The following is a 14,040-nucleotide window of genomic DNA, read 5'->3' as shown; positions in this document are numbered from 1 at the left end:
TTCCCCTGCTACCCTTGTCTTTTTCTTCCTTCCCCACCCCCTCCTTTTTAGTTAGCTACCATATGTATCCCTGGATTTGATCTGTCCCCTGCCATACTACCTGGACATCACTCCAGGAATGTTTGTATTCAGTAGAGTTTTCCCTATGCCCCTTTTGCATTTTAAGCTTACCGCAGCGGACTCATGTTGTACTTGTTCTTTTGTGTTTGGCTTACTTCACTTAGCATACTTTCCTCCCATAATTTCTTCCCATGCGGTGATGTGCTTCATGAATTCATCACTGCTTTTTAGGGATGTGTAGTACTGCATTGTATGTATGTACCACAGTTTTATAATCCATTCATCTGTTGATGGAAATTTGGGTTGTTTCCAATTCCTGGCAATTGTGAACTGTGCCGCAATGAACATTGGAGCACAGATGTTTGGCCATGGTTTGTTTCTTGCATCATCTGGGTATATGCCCAGTAGGGGATTGCTGGTAGCTCAATTTTCATCTGTTTTAGATATCACCAAATCAATTTCCATAGTGGATGTACATAACTACAGGTCCACCAGCAGTGGATGAGAGTCCCAATTTCACCACAGTCCCTCCAACACTTGCTCTCTGATTATTTGAATTGGGCTATTTTTGATAGTGTCAGGTGGTATCTTATTGTTGTTTTAATTTGCATTTCGTTTATGGCTAATTATAGAACATTTTCTCATATGTTTATTGGCCATTCGGATTTCTGCCTTTGTAAAATTTCTGTTCAGGTCCTTTGCCACCTCCTCAGTGGGCAATTAGCTTTTTTCTTTTTGGAAGCTAGGAGAGTATTGTAGATTTTAGTGATAAGACCTTTTTCTGATGTTTCATTGCTAAAGATGTTTTCCCAGTCTGTGGGCTCTCTTATTACACACTTGGTGAATTCTTTCGATGTACACAGGTCTTTCATCTTCAGTATATCCCACTTGTCAATTCGTGACTCATCTGTATCTGTGTCTTTCCGTATTTCTGATAGCCTATGTATTCCCTGTGCCAAAGTCCTCAGGTTTGTCCGAATTCCTTCATTGATGACCTTAATAGTTTGTGGTTTTACTTCAAGGTCTGTGATACACCTTGAATTTATTCTTGTGCATGGAGTGAGATAAGGGTCTTGCTTCATTTTTCTGCAGGTGGATATCCTTTTTTCCAGCACCACTTCTTGAAGAGGGCATCCACTTCCCATTTGATATTTTAGGGGCCCTTACCAAAGATCAGTTGTCTGTATGCTGATGATTTTATTTCTGGGTTTTTAATTCTTTTCCATTGGTCTGAGTATCTGTCATTATACCAATACCACAGAGTTTTGACCACTATGGCTGTATAATATGTGCTAAAGTCAGGTAAAGCAAGCCCTCCCACTCTGTCCTTCTTCTTGAGGAGTTCTCTACTATCAGGGCTTCTTCCCTCTCCATATGAAGTTGGTAAACAGTTTTTCCATTTGTTCGAAGAAAGATGGTGCTAACTGTATCAGAATTGCATTAAACTTACGAAGTGCCTTGGGAAGATAGTGCCTGCATCTATCTTCCAATCCATGAGACTGGGATATTCTTCCATTGGCTGAGGTCACTTTTGGTTTCTTCTAATAGTGTTCTGTAGTTTTCCTCATACACATTTTTTTTTTAAGTCAGGTATATCCCTAGATATTTCAATTTGTGCTTGGCTATTGTGAAGGGTACCACCTTTTAAAATATCCTCTTCTGTGGTTTTATATGATGTGTATAGCAGTCCTATAGACTTCTGTTTGTTCATCTTGTATCCTGCCACTCTGTCATATGCCACTATTGCTTCCAGTACTCCCCTTGTGGAACTTTTGGGATTTTCCATATAGAAAATAATATCTTTTGCAAATAATGATAGTTTCACCTCTTCATTTCCCACGTGAATACATTTAGTGTCTTTTCTTTGCCTTATGCTGTTAGCTAAGACCCCCAGTACAATGTTAAATAAGAGTGGAGATAAGGGGCATCCTTGTCTAGTCCCCCTTTTCAGTGGGATTGTGTTAGTCTTTTCTCCATTGACTACCACGTTGTCTGTTGGTTTTTCATATGTAGGTTGTATTATCTTGAAGAATTTTCCTTCCATTCCTATCTTCTCAAGTGTCTTAAACAGGAATTGGTGTTAGATGTCAAATGCTTTTTTGTGTGTGCATCTATCCATATTATCATGCAGTTCTTATAGTTTTTTATGTCAATGTGGCAAATGATACTAATGGACTTTCGTATGTTGAACCATCCTTGCTTCCCTGATATGAATACCACTTGGTCATGGTGAATTATTTGTTTTATATACTTTTGTATTCTATTGGCCAGTATTTTGTTAAGAATTTTTGCATCGATGTTTATTAGGGATATTGGTCTGTAGTTACCGATTCTTGTGGATCCTTGCCCGGTTTCAATATCAGAGTTATACTAGCTTCATAGAAGGAGCTCAGGAGTTTGCCATCTTTTTCTATGTTCTGGAAGAGTTTGTGTAGGATTGGTGTAAGTTCTTCCTTGAATGCTTGGCAAAATTCTCCTGTGAAGCTATCTGGTACAAAGGATTTTTTGTTGGTAAGTCCTTCATAATCTTGTCTATTTCTTCAACTGATATGGGTCTGTTGAGATTCTTGATGTCCATCCAGGATAGTGTAGGAAGGGATTACTTTTCCAAGAGTTTGTCCATGTCTTTCAGGTTGTTGAATTCATTGGAGTACAGTCCTTCATAGTACTGTGTAATTATCCTTCTGCTTTCATTATGATCTGTTTTAATGTCCCCTGTTTCATTCCTCATCCTTGCTGTTGGAATTTGTTCCTTCCTTTCCTTGGTTTGGTTTGCCAGCGGTCTGTTGATTCTGTTTATCCTTTCAAAGAACTAACTTTTAGCAGCATTATTTTTTTCTGCAGTTTTTTATTATCCCTCTCCTGAATCTCAGCCCTGATTTTTATTATGTAGGGTTGTGCTGTTGACCCTGCTCTAGTTGCTGTAAATTGTGTGTTAGCATATCAATCATAAGTCTTTTCCTTTTTCACGTGTGCATGTATTGCTCTGAAACTTCCTCTGATAACTTCCTTTGCTGTGTCCCATAAGTTTTGATACATCGTGTTCTCATTCTCGTTGGTTTCTAGTAATTTCCTGATTTCATCTGATCTGGGCCAGTACACACTCCTTTTGCAACAGAGAGTTATTTATCCTCCAATTGCTTGCTCCTATTTTCTTCATCTTCCTTTTGTTGATTTCTAGCCTTATGGCTCAGTGGTCAGATATAGAGGTCTGTATGATATCAGTGATCTTAAATTTATGCAGATTCGACTTATGCCTCAGCATGTGGTCTATCTTCGAATATTTGCCCGGTGGGCTTGAAAACAATGTGATTTTTTTGTATTTGGATGGAAAAACTGTGCAAAAATCTATCATGTCAAATTGTCTAATTATAGTGTTTAGATCTGTAGCCTCCTTGTTGAGTTTCTTTCTCTGTGATCCATTTTTCTCAAAAAGAGATGTATTGATATAATTTTTAGCCTGTGATTTATTTTTTCATCTTTTGGAGAGTTTGGTTGATGTATTCAGCAGGCGTCTTGTTTGGGGAATATATGTTTAAAATGCTTATTTCATTTTATGGTTTGCACTTTGAGGTGAATTTTATCAGAGATTAGAATTGCAGCTCCTGATTTTTTTGAATTACTGTTTTCTTGGTATATTTTACTCCAGCCTTTGATTCTCAGCCTATTTTTTGTCTGTAGCCTTGAGATGTATCTACTGTAGGCAGCAGATTGATGGGTTATGTTTTCTAAGCCAGTCTGCTAGCCAGTCTTTCAATGCCTGAGTTTAGTCCATTATATTCAGGGTTATTACATTCATCTGTGGACTCTGTGATGTCATCTTATCCCTTTTGTGTAGGGTATTTTCCTACTTCCCTTTCTTATCAGTGTGTTGTGCATGTGTGTGTGGTTCATTCTTGCCTTCTTCCCACCATTGAGCCAAGCTATTTGGGGGGCTGTTTTCTCTTTGTTGCCCTGTGAGTGGAGTTCTATGTGATGGTCTCTTATTTGTGCTTGATGAGTGTTGATCTTCTGCCCATACTGGGTTGGCAAGGATCTTTTGTAGAGCTTGGTTTCTTTTAATGCAGTCTTTGAATTTTTCCTTGTCTTGGAAGACTCTTACTTCTCCATCTATCTTGATAGATTATTTGGACAGGGTATTCTTGGGTTTGCGTTATATTCCTTCAATTTTTGGAATATGTTACTCCACTCTCTCCTCTTCTTTTCAGTGTCCTCTGAGAGGTCTGAGCATATTCTTATTTGAGAAGCTTTGTATGTGAGTGCTTGTTTTCCCCTAGCTACTCTCATTTTCTCCTATTCCTCAAAGTTGGATAGTTTAACTATTATGTTCCTTGGTGAATTCTTCTTGGGATTCAGCCTAGCTGGTTTTCTTTTAGCCTCCTGATTGGTTACCTGGTTTTCATTCATTAAACTGGCGAAGTTTTCCTCCAAGAATTCTCTCAATATTTTTGCAGATGACTTATTTGTTGTGTCTTCCTCTGGTAATCCAATTATTTTGATGTTGCTCCTCTTCATAGCATCAAACATAGCTCTTAGGTTTTCTTCAGATTCTCTGATGCTCTTATTATATTTTCCCCACGCTTGTTAAAATCTGATTGGCTGTCTGCTAGGTCACTGGTTGGTTCTCTGCCTCCTCCAATCAGTTGGCGAAGTCCGTGAGTCTGCTATTATTTTCTGTCATCTTGTCCCTACACTCTCGCATCTTGTCCCTACACATCTCATCCTTACATTTTCCCTTGGTGTATGGTCTTTATCTCCTCTGTCATTTCTTTCTTTTTCAGTATTGTTTCCCTCATATCCTGTATGACACAAAGCAGCATTCTCAAATTTTCTTTCTGTGGCAGATCAATGTCTGCTTCTTCTATGCTCTTCATTAGGTTCAGGACATTGCCTTTTCTTTCTCTTGTTTTTTCGTTGATGTTGTTGAGGCTGTTTGCATTGAATTGTTTTAGAGTAGCCAGGTGTCATTTTCCAGAGAGTTGAAAAGCACCGAATTCTTTCTATGTGAGTCCTAGGAATGCTTCTTCAAACTGCCTGCAGTTAATTGCATTATGGAATTGGCCTACCGCTTTATCCTCCTGTGGCTTCACTCTTTCCCTAGTCAAGCAGTATTCTGTTATTTGGAATGCAAGTTGCACGGTCCTCTCAGGGGATGGTGGCTGGATGGTTGTGTATCCACAAGGATGGTGTTGCACTGGGTGATCTCACAAGAAGCCATGATGGTGTGACTCACGGCAATTTGGTACACTGCAGAAGGCATATGGGAGTGCCTGCTGCAAAGGGAGTGCCACAGAAGGCAGGAAGAAGGTGGGCGGGATTTCCCTGGAGGATGGTGGGTGGGAATTCCCCAGCCTCGGGTTATGCAGCAGAGGTTGGAGATCTCCCAGCTGGGTGGAGGGTAGGTGCAAATTTCCTAGGCTAAGAGGTCTGGAGGTTGGCAGTGGCATGTGAAATAAAAGGGAAGAAAAAAAGAAAAAAGGGAGAGGAAAAAAACCAGCCCACTGAGACTGTGAGTAGAAAGAGAGAAGAGAGGGAAACAAAAGTAACAATGTAGCTGGAACCTCATCCCTGACCATGGTGCTGGAGGGGGTTAAATCCTGTCCTAAGGGGGCTGAGACTATGGTAGGGAAGAGATAAGAGAGAAAAACAAAAGAAACAATATAGCTGAGTCCTGATCCCTGACTGTGGGGATGTAGGGGTTTAAACCAAGCCCCGAGGAGGCAGCAAGCTGTGGCTGCCTTGAGATGAAGCTCTTGGACCAGCTCCAAATGATCCCAGCTCTGGCCAAGACACTGGCTGGACTAAGGTTAGACCCTAATCGGCCTCCACTGTGGTAATCCAAATGCCCCTATCTCCTCAAAACCTAGTGGATCTGTTCCTACTTATCTTTAGGATGTTTCTCCTGCAACCTGGCAGTGTGGAATTTCCCTCTTAGTAACTCTCTGGCACTGATTTCTGCAGAGTCCCTCTGGTATGTGTTAATCAGTTGCCATCTTGCCAGAACTCATCCCTTTAGGCTTAATCCTTAACTCAGGTGTTATCACTTAAGGCCTAACCTGGCTTTAAAACTAACCTTAGCCTTAGCCCCACCCTACTGTTAATGCTAACCCTACCCCTAACCCAAACCCCAACCCTAACCATAACCCTACCCCTGAGCCTAGCTCTAACCCTTACCCTAACCTTAGCTCTAACATAACACTAACCCTAAACCTAATCCTAACCTAATTTAACCTTAACCCTAAGGCTAACACTGCTCAAACCCTAACACTAACATTAACCCTAACCCTAACCCTAACTGTGACCCTAACCTTACCATACCTGTAGCTCTAACCCTAACCATAACCCTGACTACATCTGTAACATTATACATATATATCCCTAAACCTAGTCCTAACCCTAAGCCCAAGCTTAACCCTAACCCTAACCTTACTCGTAATCCTAACCCTAGCTCTAACCCTAGCAATAACTCTAACCTTAACCCTCACCCTAGCTCTAACCCTATCCCTAAAACCTAAACAAGCCCTAACCAAAACCTTACCCTAGCTCTAACCGTGACCCTTACCCTAGCTCTAACCGTGACCCTAACCCTAAATTTAGACCTAGCCCTAAACCTGACCCTAATCATAACACTAATCCTAGCATTAACCCTAACTCTAACCCTAAACATGGCCCTGGCCCTAGACCTAACCCTAACTCTAACCCTTAACTCTTAATCCTTAGCCCAGATGTTATCACTTAAGGGCATAAACTAGCTTGTAACCCTAACCCTTACCCTCACCCTAATTTTTACCCTTACCTAACCCTAACCTTCACCCTAATTCTAACTCTATACCTTAATTCTTAATCCTTTAACCAGATGTTATCACGTAAGGCCTAACCTGGCTTTAAACCTAACACTTGCTATAACTCTTCCCTAAGCCTAGCCTTAACCCTACACTAACCCTAACTCTAACCTGAAACCTGGCCCTGGTCCTAGCCCTAGCCCTAGCCCAAACTCTAACTCTATCCCTTAACTCATAATCCTTAACACAGGTGTTATCACCTAAGGCCTAAGATGGCTTTAAACCTAACCCTAGTCCTAGCCCTAATCCAAGCCCAAACCCTAACCCAAACCCGAACCCTAACCATAACCTTAGCCTTAGCTTAGCCCTAACTCTAGCACGGAACCTAGCCCTAGTCCTAAACCTAGGCCTAACCTTAATCCTAACTTTAACCACAGCCCTAGCCCTAACTGTAACTGTAACCCTAGCTCTAACCCGAACCCTAACCCTAGCCCTAACCCTAAGCCTAAACCTAACTCTAACCTAAACCTTAAACTTAAACTTAACCCTAACCCTAACTCTAATTCTATTCCTTAACTCTTAATCCTTAATCCAGGTGTTATCCCTTAAGGCCTAACCTGGCTTGAAACCTAAACCTAGCCCTAACCCTAAACCTAACTCTAGCTTTATCTTTTAACTCAATCCTTAACCCATTTGTTATCACTTAAGGCCTCACTTGGCTTTGAACCTAACCTTAGCCCCAGCCCTAAGCCTAGCCCTAGTCCTAGCACTATCCGTAGGCCCCGCCCTGCCGTATCCCTTGCCCTAGCCCTTGCTCTAATTCTAACCCTAACACTAATCCTAGCCCTAGCTCAAACCCTAACACTAACCCTAGCCCTAACCCTTATCTTTACCCTACCCCTACCCCTACCCCTTACCCTTACCCTAGCTCTAACTCTAACCTTCACCCTACCCTTAACCCTAACCCTAACCCTAACTCTAACTCTATGCCTTAACTCTTAATCCTTAACCCAGGTGTTATCACTTAAGGCCTAACCTGACTTTAAACCTAACCCTAGCCCTAACTCTAACCCTAACACTAGCCCTAACCCTAACCCTAACCCTAATTCTAACTCTAATCCTAACCATAGACCTAACCCTAGGCCTAGCCCTGGTCCTAACTTTAACTCTATCCCTTTACTCTTAATCCTTAACCCAGATCTTATTACTTAAGGCCCAACCCTAGCCCATTGTGCCTCTGTACAACGATGCTTCCAGCAGTTTCATTTCTCTCAGTTCTATTTTACCTTCTGGAGATTCATGGGTCTAAGGAAAATGGTGAATCTTGTAGTTTCACTCTCTATCATGAAAGTTCAGGTGTCATAGAACAGACTTAACTAGGTTGATGATTTCAGAGAAAACTGAACTTTAGTGAGTTTGGTGGAGTTTCCTTAAAATTCTGAGTCATGGCACTTCTAGTGCCTGAGGACAACAGAGCTCCTGCAGCATGACATTTCTCAGTGCAAGTGTGCTGGGAGCAGTTTCTTTTCTGACACAGAGGAACCTGCAGGACCCATGGTTTTACATAGACCCATGAATCTCCATAAGGTAATGTTCTGAGAGAAAGTAAAGTAGCTGCTGGAGGCCCAGCTGTACTTGCAAACATCAACCACCAGGAGCACACTATTTCTGAAGTGCAAGAACTTCCATCACTTGCCGTTCTACAGAAACCCATGGAAATGCAGTGAAATTCCCTTTTCTTGAGAAGCATGAACCTCCAGGATTCATAGTTGTTTTGAGACACATGAATCTCCATGAAGCAATGGAGTTCTGATAAAAAAGGAACCTATACAATTCACGGTTTTATTGTAGACCCATGAATCTCCATGAGGCAATGTGTTTCTGAGAGAAGATAAACTGCTCGAAGCCGTCATATTGAGACACATGAATCTCTTTGATTCAATGTTGTTCTGAGACACATGACCTTCCAGGAGGCATAGTGAAGACACATGAAACAATGGAGTTTTAATGTTCTGAGCAGTGAGGCTACAATATTCCAAGGGGAAAGAAACTAACTTCAGGAGGTGCAATTGTACTGACAAACATCAACTGGTTGGAGTACCTTTGTCCTTAGACATAAAATCTTTCATGAGGCAGCATTTTGCAACTCCTTGAAGTTCAGTTTTCTTCAGAAACTTGAACCTCTTGAGGCACAGTTGTTTTAAGACACATGAAACCCCAAAGAGACAATAAAGTTCTAAGAGAACTTTAAAGTTCTGAGAGAACCTGCAGTAACCACTGTTATTCCACGAGGCGATGGAATTCTGACACACAGGAACCTCCAGGATTCATAGTTTCCAGTAGACCCATGGATCTCCATGAGACAATATAGTTTTGAGAGAAATGAACCTGCAGTAAACACAGTTACTCCATGAGGCAATGGAGTTCTAACACACAGGAGCCTGCAGGATTCATGGTTTTCCATTGACCCATGAATCTCAAAGAGGCAATGTACTTCTGAAGGAAAAGAAACTAACTGCGGAGGGACTGTTGTACTTGCAAACAGCAACCTCCAGGAGCACATTAGCCCAGAAGCTCAAGAATTCCATTAATCTCCATTTTACGGAAACACAGTGAAAGCTGTGAAGTTCACTTTTGTCGAGCAACATGACCCTCCAGAAGACACAGTGGTTTTGCGACACACATAAACCCAATGAGACAATAGAGTTCTGAGTGAAAAAGAATTTTCAGGAAGTAGGGTTTCTCCATGAGGCAACTAGGTTCTGACACACAGGAATCTGCAGGATTAACCATTTTTTCCACGAGTCCCAATGCGACAGTATTGTTCTAAAAGAAAAAGTAAGTGCAGGAGGAGCAATTGTACTCACAAACATCAACACTCAGGAGCACATTTGCCTTAAAGCCCGTTATGCATCATTTTAAGAAAACCCAATGAAACACCTTGGAGTTCACTTTTCTCTAGAATCAGGAACCTCCAGGAGGCAAAGCAAGGCCTAGTGTTAGGGTTAGTGTTTGTGATAGGGTTAAGGATAAGGTTAAGATTAGGTTAGGGTTTTGGTTAGGTTAAGGATTAGGGTTAGAGTTAGGGTTAGGGCTAGGGTTTGAGTTAGAGCTAGGGTTAAGGTTAGGGTTAGGGTTAGTGCTAGGGATAGTGTCAGGTTTAGGGTTTGGATTAAGGCTAGGGTAAGGGATAGGCATGGGGTTAGAGATGGGGCTAGGGCAAGGGCTATGGCAAGGGCTATGTTTTGTTTATAGTTAGGTTTAGGTTTAGGGCCAGGTCTCTGGTTGGGGTTCAGGTTTAGATTAAGAGTAAGCTTAGGTTTAGGGCCAGGGTGATGAGGAGGGTTAAGGTTTAGGTTTAAGGCTAGGGTTAGTGTTAGGGCTAGATTTGGGTTTAGGATTATGGTTAGGTTACAGCTAGGATTAGGGTTAGAGTTTGGGTTCGGACTAAGGTTAGGTTAGAGTTTGGGTCAGGGCTAGTGCTTGAGTTAATGTTAGGGTTAGTGCTTTGGTTAAATTCAGTCTTAGGGTTGGAGTTAGGGCTAGGGTTAGGGTTAAGGATAGCACTAGGGTTAGGGCTAGGGTTAGGGTTAGGGATAACACTAGGGTTAGTATTAGGGTTAGGGTTAGGATTAGGGTTAGACTTAGGGCTAGTGTTAGAGTTAGGATTACACTTTGTGTTAGATGAAGCATTAGGGTTAGAATTTATTTTAGACTTAGGGTTAGGTTTAGGGTTAGGCCTATGGTTAGGTTTAGGGCTAGTATTATGCATAGGGTTAGAGTTAAGGTTAGGGTTATGCATAGGGTTAGGGTTAGCATTTGTTAAGGTATTGGGTAGAGCAAGGGTTATGGTTATGGTTAGGCCTAGGTCTAGGGTTAGGGTTAGGGTAATAGCTAGGGTTAGGGATAGGGTTAGGATTAGGGTTAGCTTGATGGCTAGGGAGAGCCTTAGGGATAGGATTGAGTTAGCATTAGGGTTAGAGCTAGGGTAAGGATTAGGATTAGGGTTAAGGTTTAGGTTAGGGTTAGGTTTAGGGCTATGATTAGGGTTAGAATTAGGGTTAGGCTTGGGCTAGGGTTAGGGTTAATGTTAAGGCTAGGGTTAGCATTAGCATTAGGGTTGATTAGTGTTAGGGCTAAAGTTGGGGTTGGGCCTACAGTTAAGGTTAGGAGTATGGCTAGGTTAGGGTTAGTTTTAGAGCTAGGGGTAGGGTTAGGTTTAGAGTTAGGGCTGTGGTTAAGGTTAGGTTTAGGTTTAGGGCTGGGGTTAGGGTTAGGATTAGGTTAGAGGTAGGTTGAGGGTTAGGGTTAGAGTGAGGGTTAGGGTGAGGCTTAAGGCTAGGGTTAGGGTTGGGCTAGTGTTAGCGATAGGGCTAGGGCTAGGTTTGGGGATAGGGTTAGAACTACAATTATCTAGGTTTAGAGCTAGGGTTAGGGTTAAGGTTAGGGTTAAAGTTTGAGATCGGGTTAAGGTTAGGCTTTTGTCTAACATTAGGATAGAGGTTAGGGTTTGGGCTAGGGCTAGCTTTAGGTTTATAATTATAGTTAGGGTTAGTGTAAGGTTTAGGATTAAGGTTTAGATTTAGAGATAGGGTTAGTGCTAGATTTAGGGCTAGGGTAAGATGAGGAAAATGGTTATGGTTAGGGTTAAAGTTTGAGTTAGGATTAGACTTAGGGCTAGAACTAGTGTTAGAGCTCATGCTAGGGTTTGGTTTAAAGCCAGGTTAGGCCTTAAATGATAACACCTTAGTAATGGATTAAGAGTTAAGGGATAGAGCTAGAGTTAGGGTTAGGGTTATAATTAGGGTTAGGATTAGAGCTAGGGTTAGCTTTAGGGTTAGGGCTAGGGCTAGGGTTAGGGTTAAGCTCAGGGTTTGAGCTATGGCTAGGGTAAGGTTTAGGATGAGACTTAGATTTCAGTTTAGGGTTAGTGCTAGGGTTTTGCTAGGTCTAAAGGTAGGGGTAGTGTAGGGGTAGGGTTAGACCTGGGCTCAGGATAGGGCAAAGCCTTGGGCTAGAGCTAAGTCTAGAGTTAGGGTTAGGTTTAAACTTAGGGTTAGGGCTAGGGTTAGGGTTAGAGATCATGTTAGGGCTCAGGCTATGTTTAATTTTAGGCTTTGTTTTAGGGTTAGCATTAGAGCTAAGTTTAAGGTTGGGGTTAGGGCTAGGGCTAGGCTTCATTTACAATTAGGTTACAGCTAGGGTTAGGGTTAGGGTTAGAACTAGAGTTAAAGTTAGGGTTAGAGCTAGGGTTAGGGTTAGTGCTCCGGTTAGGTTTATGGTTAGGTTTCGGGTTAAAGCTAGGGTTAGTGTTAGGATTTGGTCTAGGGTTAAGGTTAGAGTTTGGGCTAGGTCTAACTTTAGGGTTAGGGTAAGGATCAGTGTTAGTGTTAGAGATAGGATTAGGGTTAGGGTTAAGATTAGAGCTAGGGTTAGGGTTAGGACTAGGGTTATGGTTATGGTTAGGCTTAGGGTTAGGGTTAGCTTTAGAGGTAAGGTTTGGTTTATGGTTAGGGTTAGAGCTAGGGGTTTGGTTAGGGTTAGAGATAGGCTTAGAACTTGCGTTAGGGCTTGGGCTAGGTTTAGGGTTATAGTTAGGTTTAGGGTTAAAGCATGGGTTAGGGTTAGGTTTAGGTTAAGGGCTAGGGCTAGGGTTAGGTTTTGGGTTAGGGTTTGTACTAGGGTTAAGGCTAGGGTTAGTGTTAGGGTTAAGATTAGGGTTAGGGTTACGGTTAGGTTAGTGTTAGGTTTAGAGATAAGGTTACAGTAAGGGTTAGGATTATGGTTAGGGTTAGGGCTAGGTTTGGAAGTAGGCTTACAGTAAGGGATTGGGTTATGGTTATGGTTAGGGTTTGGGCTACATTGTAAGTTGGTGTTAGAGATAGTGTTAAAGTTAGGGTTTGAGCTTGGGTTAGGGCTAGGGCTAGGGCTAGGTTTAGGGTTAGGTTTAGGACTAGGTCTATAGTTAGGGCTAGGGTTAGGGTTAGGTTTGGGGCTACGGTTAGGTTTAAATCCAGGTTAGGCCTTAAATGATAACACCTGAGTAAAGGATTACAAATTAAGTTACATATTAGAGTTAGGGTTAGAATTAGGTTTAGGGTTATGGTTACAGCTAGGTTTACAGTTAGGGGTAAGATTTGGTTTAGAGCTAGGGTTTGAGATAGGTTAGAGTTTAAACTAGGGTTAGGGTTCAAATTAGAGTTAGAGTTTTGTTTAGTGTTAGGGTTTGGACTAGATTTATGGCGAGGGTTAAGGTCAGGGTCAGGGTTAGGGCTAGTGTTTCGGTTTCAGTTAGGGCTCCGGGATTGGGTTAGGGTTCGAATTAGGGCTAGGGCTATGGTTATGATTATAGTTATGGTTATGGCTATAGTTAGGGTTTGGTTTAGGCTTAGGGCTAAGGCTATGGTTAGGGTCACATTTAGGTTAAAAGCCAGGTTAGACCTCGAATGTTAACACCTGGGTTAAGGATTAAGTGTTAAGGGATAGAGTTAGTGGTAGGGCTAGGACTAGGGTTAGGTTTATGGTTAGGGTTGTTGCAAGGGTTAGGGTTAGGGTTTGGGCTAGGGCTAGGGCTAGGTTTAAAGTTAGGGCTAGGTTTAGGGATAAGGTTAGGGCTAAGTTTAGGGTATGGTTAGGACTAATTTTAGGGTTAGGTTTAGGGTTATGTTTAAGACTATGTTTAGGGTGAGGGTTAGGGCTTGGGTGTGGGCTAGGGCTAGGTTTAAACCAGGTTATGCCTTAAGTGATAATACCTGGGTTAAAGTTTCAGAGTTATGGGATAGAGTTAGAATTAGGGTTAGGCTAGGATTAGGGTTAGGCGCAGGCTAAGGGTTAGGGTTACAACTAAGATGAAGGTTAGCGTTAGGCTTCAAGCTGGGCTAGGAATAAGGCTGGTCTATATAGGGCTGAGGCTAGGGCTAAACCTAGAGTTAGGCTTAAAGTAAAGTTAGGAACTTAAGTCATAATACCGGGTTTAGAGATTAAGGGTTAAGAGAGAGATTTAGCATTAGGATGAGGGCTAGGGCTAGGGATGGGGTTAGGGCTAGGGTTGGTGTTAGAGCTAGGGTTAGGGCTAAGGTTGTGGTAGTATTAGTGGCAGTGTTAGGCTTAGAACTAGGGTTAGGGTTAGGGCTAGGGCTAAGATAGGCTTAGGTGGAGCTAGGGTTACGGTTTGCTTTAGAGCTAAGTTTAGATTAGA

Source organism: Echinops telfairi, unplaced genomic scaffold, assembly GCF_000313985.2.
Source record: "Echinops telfairi isolate 266 unplaced genomic scaffold, ASM31398v2 ScPeMD7_2291;HRSCAF=2852, whole genome shotgun sequence".
Taxonomy (NCBI): Eukaryota; Metazoa; Chordata; class Mammalia; order Afrosoricida; family Tenrecidae; genus Echinops; species Echinops telfairi.
The sequence above is the reverse complement of the archived record's forward strand: the minus strand, read 5'-3'. Positions refer to the sequence as shown.